Below are 7,067 nucleotides of genomic sequence, written 5' to 3'. Positions count from 1 at the left end.
ATTTCTTTAAATTGCTTTGTATTTTTGAAAAGATTGCTTAGCGCCCCAGCTTTAAGTGCAGCTGATGCTCACAAAAGTAAAGTGATCGACGATCAAATTATTCTTTAAAACAGGAAATTACTTGCGGGCTTTCAAAATGAAATTTGAAATTTTCTGATGAAAAATTATGTTTTAAATCGATTAGGCAACCATAATTGAAAAATTATCAAAAGATAAAAATTTGGAGCTTAATTCAGAATAATCTACGGCTGTATAGGTGAATAGAAAAATAGGTAAGAAGGTGAAAAGACTATAAAATGTGATGTCCTAATTTGAATTCGTGTCCTAAGTTGAAAACAATATAGTAGAATCGCGCGTGCTGAATTCAGTCCCTGTTTTCCGGTTTTCTGCTCCCGGTTTTTCCAAGAGTCTTACGGTTGAATCAAGAGTCGATTGGTTTGTATGTTATCTTCCGGAATGTAACGAATCATATGCTATAAATGTTAGTAGATATAAGTAGGCTGAATCGAATTCTTTGAACGTTTATTGCAAGTGTGTTTAGGTCAAATTAAAAGCAAGCCTTCGTCGTACAGACTACATTGAACATTTAGAAACACGTGATTTACTAGGGGAAAGAATCTAGAATCTTATTTGAACTCCCTGCCTTTAAAAGTATCAAATTATGAATTTCTCATATAAAGTGGCATTACATTACCAAAATCTTTTGATCGCTGCACTCTGATTAGGCCTCGCTTTCAATCTCTTTAAAGAATTTCGTCTCGTCTTTAGAACTTTATCCAAAACTCCAATCTCCCTCAAAGGAATTCAAAACATCCAGGTTTTGCTTCTCAAATATTCGCAAGGGCTGTCAGTGATGCATGTCCATTAAACGATAATTACATTAATCTTATCGAGAAGGCAATTGTCCCAACATTGCCTGATATGTGCATCTGACATGTTGAAAAGTATTTCTAAATTCCCAACACTTGCACTTGTTCATACCTCTTTGGCTCACGAAAGTTACAACTTTGACGCTTTCAGCTGATACCTTTACGTGCTTCCATTGCAACATATTCCCTAAAGTTGAAAGTCCTCAGATGAACGTGCTGAATAGACCTAATATCAAAATATTCAATCATAAGTTTAAGAAACGATTTTAGAAATAAAAGTTAATCTTGTTATACGTTAGATGTAAGTCGAAGAAAAAAGGAAAATTGCATTTAAAGGTTGTATATAAAAATATTTTCTCTGAGAAAATAAAATTGCTTATAGCATTTGCAGCTGTGTAGTGTATAAGTTAATGGAATAAAAACACTAAGACGATATATGAACAACTAAAAAACCAAAGCATGTTAACTTCTTTTTTATTTAGGTATACTTATGTCTATATATATTCGCAAAACTTACCTAGCACTTACCTATATTCGGAAAGAAGAATGCACAGCATCTCAAGAGAGGTATGCACAACCCGAGTGCAACGAAGGTTAGGTTTGGAAATAAAACGACAATCGTATCATATATTGTCAGCTTAGAGAGAAATATTAAAGTTGGAAGCAAGATTGGTTATAAAAAATGTACCAAAATGAATTTAACTTGGGAGACGCATATGGTCTTAAAATATTTGCAATTTATCACCAAAGAGCTTAAAACAAACAGTAAATGCTGAAAAAGAGTTACAAACAATTAAATCCCCTAAAAGTATACATATTTGTTTTAAATATATTACTGCTTGCAGGTCTGTCATAGAATGCTTTATACTGTTGAAAACGAGTTGTGTTCTTGCCTGGTGATTACATTAAACTTGAAACTTGGAGTTGCAACTTAGAACCGCCTCATTCTACATGCCAAAAGCGCACTCATATACCTATGTACAACTGCGAAGGTAAGATGTAACATTTTGAAAATTTAAACATCAAAACTTTAAGTCCAAAAATACATTGTACAAATATCAAAAGCAGAGAACTACATACAAAGAGGGAGGCCTTGATATAGCCTATGATTCCAAAAAGTTCTTGTTAAAGCAAGTGGCGGGTATAAAATCGACAAAAAATAAATTGAACTTGGAAAGAGATTGGTCTAGGACTAGCCAAATCTAGCTTGGTCTTTGAAGGCAAATGATTCTTCAAACCACCACATGCTTTGCTATATAATAATGCATAATAATGTAAATTGAATAGCTCTTCTTACGTTTTAAAAAATGCTGCCAAGACAATTTCACAATAGGGTATTACAGGTGCTTTTTCGAAAAGGGATTGTTTGGACCACATTTATCTTAGGTCACTGCAAACTTGTAAGCAAAAGCTAGCAGTCACTGGTGTTCAATTGACTTATTGATAATCTATCAACTGGCGATGGGTCGTAGTTGTGGGTCAAATTTTATGTCATTTCCTGCCAAGGGAGCAAAAGCAACGATTTGTTTTCAACAGGTCAAGTTCTGACATTAACCTTCATTGATTATTGGCGCCACTAATTAAAACACCGAGCCTGAATGTGATTGGACAAAGCATTTTCAAACAGCAACTTATGAAATGTGATTACTGTGTGTTTCCATCTTTCGGCATTCGGCAAATGCAAACGATTCCAAAGAGAAAGTGAAATGATTAATTGCAACCATACTAGAGTTTTCCATCGTGCATATATTCTGTTTGATTCTTAGACTGGCTCTTTTTCAACATCTTACCAAAAACCATTGAAATGAATATTAATCCATTCCATTTATTTTTTGCAAAACAATTGAAATATAACAAAAAAGAAGCTATGATAAAAAGGGGGAAAAACTAAGATGGGTCTACGAGCGGTCATAATGACCTCCAAAAAATAAAAAACCAACCCTATACAATACGCATCTTTTGCGAACGATTAAGTATTTTGCGTTGCCCTTTTGCAATAGATATAAATTAAAAAGATTGCTTCGAGGAAAATCTAAGTAGGCTAAATTACGTTAGATCGGCTTTCTGAAGAACCTCGAATTCTGTTTGAATCCTCTCTATCTCGTCACACACATGCTACACACTGTAAGTTTGCTTACAGGTGCACAGGGGCATAACTTGACCAAAAGGTTTGGGGGGGTGAAAAGGATTTCTGCCCTGCGAAAACGAGTGGTGCCCTGCAGACCTCGTAGCAAAGGTTTGTCTATAGGTTACTAGTGAAAGCTTTACCAGTGTAAATTTGTCTTTACCAAGAATAAACTCCTAAGCAATAAAAAAAACTTGAAACTTCATTGCCTATGAAATATCTTTTTTTACGTCAGCATAAATTAAATATCAAATTTGATTTTCCTTTGTAATAAAGCTTGTATTTCATGGCATATCAAGTTTAGTGAGGTAGGAGGACCCACCATGGTTGGGTCCGACGTGAAGAAAATTTTTGAAATTATACCTTGTAAAAGGGCTAAAAAGCATCTCCCAGACTAAAATTTAGCAAAATACTATACTGCTAAAAAACTGATAATTGTTTGTTTGAAAAATTGGGAGGGGGATGTCATGCCAAAACGCTAGCGATAGATGTTGGGGAAGGAAAGAAACGGTAACCTTTCGCTTCAGATAGCATATAGTTGTGAATGACAGCAATGTTGTTTTGATTGGGAGAATTTCATTTCCTAAACAGAATGTGCAGTTTCGTATCTCGAAAAGGCCATGTTTACACTTCCAAAATAAATACATTGCAATGATACAGAAACTGATTTACTGAATTAATGCAAATAAAAAAATAATAGATATACATGAATAAGTTAGCAATTAGATCAAACAAAATCGGCATCTTAACAGTTTATTCTCTTTTTATTTAACACTCTATTAAAAAGTTATAGAAAAAACGATAAAAAATTCTTATCTTGACCAAAGTTATTCAGCCCTCTATTCCCCCCGTGGCGCCGTACCTGTCATGAAAATAATTTACAACTTAAATTAATTTGTGTGGACTCAACCTTGCCCTCATAAACTTATGCATCAATCACTGCATCCATTGGCTATGATTTTCGGTAAGGAATGCTTTCGCTTTGCTAATGACGGAGCTCTTCCTGACACTGACATAACTGTTCCGTTCTCTAAAATGGAATGTCAGGAAGGGAGGTTGATAACAAATATAATACTTCCATTTCAAAATTCGTAAACGGCCCTTTACGGACTTCAGAGATGGCGTTTCTGCGTGGCAATAAAGCTGCGTGGCAATAAATCGGCTGATTTTAAGATTGGGGGGTGTCACACCCCCCCACACCCCCCGGTATTTTCGCCCCTGCAGGTGCACACTATTTTAACTTCGGATTCAAATTTTTCATTTTTTCTAAGTCGGATCTACACTTATTTCAGCTAAGTTGGAATATTTCTATCGACTTAGACATGCAATAGACTAATAGAGACTACAATTAATTCACTAATTCATTAATTTATTAATTCACTAATTCATAAATTCATTAATTCATTCATTCATTCATTCATTCATTCATTCATTCATTCATTGAAAGAAAGAAAGAAAGAAAGAAAGAAAAAAAGAAAGAAAGAAAGAAAGAAAGAAAGAAAGAAAGAAAGAAAGAAAGAAAGAAAGAAAGAAAGAAAGAAAGAAAGAAAGAAAGAAAGAAAGAAAGAAAGAAAGAAAGAAAGAAAGAAAGAAAGAAAGGAAGAAAGAAAGAAAGAAAGAAAGAAAGAAAGAAAGAAAGAAAAAAGAAAGAAAGAAAGAAAGAAAGAAAGAAAGAAAGAAAGAAAGAAAGAAAGAAAGAAAGAAAGAAAGAAAGAAAGAAAGAAAGAAAGAAAGAAAGAAAGAAAGAAAGAAAGAAAGAAAGAAAGAAAGAAAGAAAGAAAGAAAGAAAGAAAGAAAGAAAGAAAGAAAGAAAGAAAGAAAGAAAGAAAGAAAGAAAGAAAGAAAGAAAGAAAGAAAGAAAGAAAGAAAGAAAGAAAGAAAGAAAGAAAGAAAGAAAGAAAGAAAGAAAGAAAGAAAGAAATATGAAAAAAAAGAAAAAAAAGAAAGGCATGAAATATGAATTGGAAGAGATTCAAAAGGGGAAGGAAGCAAGTAATATGATCTACTATCGAAGATTACAATATTTTATTTTCTGTTGATTAGAAATAAGAGTTATAAGTTTTTATAACAATGCACTGCCAGGGTATTTCGTTGCATGGTGTGCCTCTGTCCCACGTAAGTAATTTAAAGGTGTCCAACCGACAAAATTATCACGAGTAAGGTATTAGGTATGTTTTTTAACTAAAAATTAATTTGCTCACAAAAATTCCTGTAATACCCTGAATATTGTCATAGTCAAGTTACTCTAAGGTCCTTAATAGAAGAGGGGACGCTTATCAATTTTTTGATTTTTTCTGACCCCACCGGAGCTTATTTGGACCCCCCCCCCGCTTATTAATTTTTACATGCAATCATTCATATCTCTTATTTCATCTGTCCTATGTTCTTTCAGGTGTGAAAAATTTCTGTAAAGTTTCTCTTGTATGTAAAGGTTGCATTGTACAAAAGTTTTAACATAGAAAAGTAGTATAACATTCTAAACAAATTTACATAGGCCTGGCTGATGGACACAATGATAATTAGCCTGCTCTTTTTAGTAATACAGCAATGCATTATTTTATGGTGTTAATTGTCATTTTGCTATCGATAGAAAATCTCATTTGACCCCAAAAAAGAATCATCACGTGATTTTTCAGATTTTTCAGATTTCCCACCCCCCCCCCACTTACTAGGACCCTCCGCTTATTTATTTTTTGAAAAATTTTGGATCTCCCCAACTATCAAGACCCCCCCTTCTATTAAGGACCTTAGAGTATTATCGTGGCGGTTAGAATGTGCTTTTCTCATTAGAATGTAAAGAAACTGTGGCACCCTGGTCATCTTTTCGGAGTTTTTTAAGTTGAACTTGCTTCTCTAATATTTCTATCTCTATTTCTAATATTGCAGAGATGCTCACCGAAACGAACATTTATCTGACGAGACATCTCCCCAATGCAGTGAATGTTGCATTTGGTGCAGCTGAGGCAATGAATCAAGAAGGGTGACGAGGATGCAAATTTGGTCCTTATGTGGAAGCAGCTATGGCTGTTAGTTATGACTCGGAAGTTGAAATGTTGACATGAAAGCAAAGAGTTGGATGTCAAGAAAGGGCAGACTGTCTTCTATTATCGTGTTTGAGTGAAATCTAGAGCTGAATGGAAATTATTGACAGCATTGATAAAATCCTGTAACTGGTTGAATTAGAGTGTGATAAAACCAAGAATATCGTTAATGTATCAAATTATAAAACAAGGTAGTGAGGCATCGTAGGTATCGGCAACATTGATTTCTTTTTTGTATTAAATGAGCCGATAGGCGTTAGCTTGTCCCGAGAGACTTCCCATTGCGACACCAGAGGATTGGAGGTAAGCTTCCTTGTTGAATGAGAGCGTGTCAATGGAAGAAAATGGTCAGCGGGGCGAGTGTGCCTGTTGGTTGGTCTTGATAAGATACCTCTACGTTAGACGACGATGTCTCTCTCTAAATATCTTGTCCTTGCAAGACATTTACTGTCATTGCTCTCTACAATTCTCTCTCCCCGGATAGTCTCAAAACAGTTTCGCTGCACACTCCCATTCATGAGCTTAAACTCTTGACAACGCCAACGCGTGGACTTCCCCTGCTTCGCTTTCCTTTGACTTTCCCAGTGACTGCTAAACATTCGAACGCTCCTTTCCTTATAATGTGTCCGAAAAACTCTAGTTGCCTCTCTCTTATTGAATTAAGCAAACGTCTTTTCCAGACGGCGACGCACTCGCTTTTCAAGCAGACATTATATTCCACTCGTTTTTAAGATGGTTGCGAGTGTTAGACTTCTTCTATAATTGACTTAAAGAAATTTTATTAACATACACACCTTTTTGATAGGTTCGAAATTGGTGTGATTTAGGAATCAATTAAGAATAATTAACGGGCTCGTATTTCAACGGCAGACTGATTTTCAACTTTCAATCTATATACAAGCTTTTTGAGCAAACAAGCAAGCGTGTCTGTCACGCAAACTGCTTGAGGAACATTCGTCTAGCTTATATTGTAGTAGTATATTTCGTTTTCTACAACGTTTGGTCATGAAAAAAAAGAAAAAAAAGAAAGGC

The sequence above is a fragment of the Rhopilema esculentum genome, chromosome 4 (assembly GCF_057945365.1).
Source record: "Rhopilema esculentum isolate cy_ngs chromosome 4, ASM5794536v1, whole genome shotgun sequence".
NCBI lineage: Eukaryota > Metazoa > Cnidaria > Scyphozoa > Rhizostomeae > Rhizostomatidae > Rhopilema > Rhopilema esculentum.
This window is presented reverse-complemented; position numbering follows the sequence as displayed.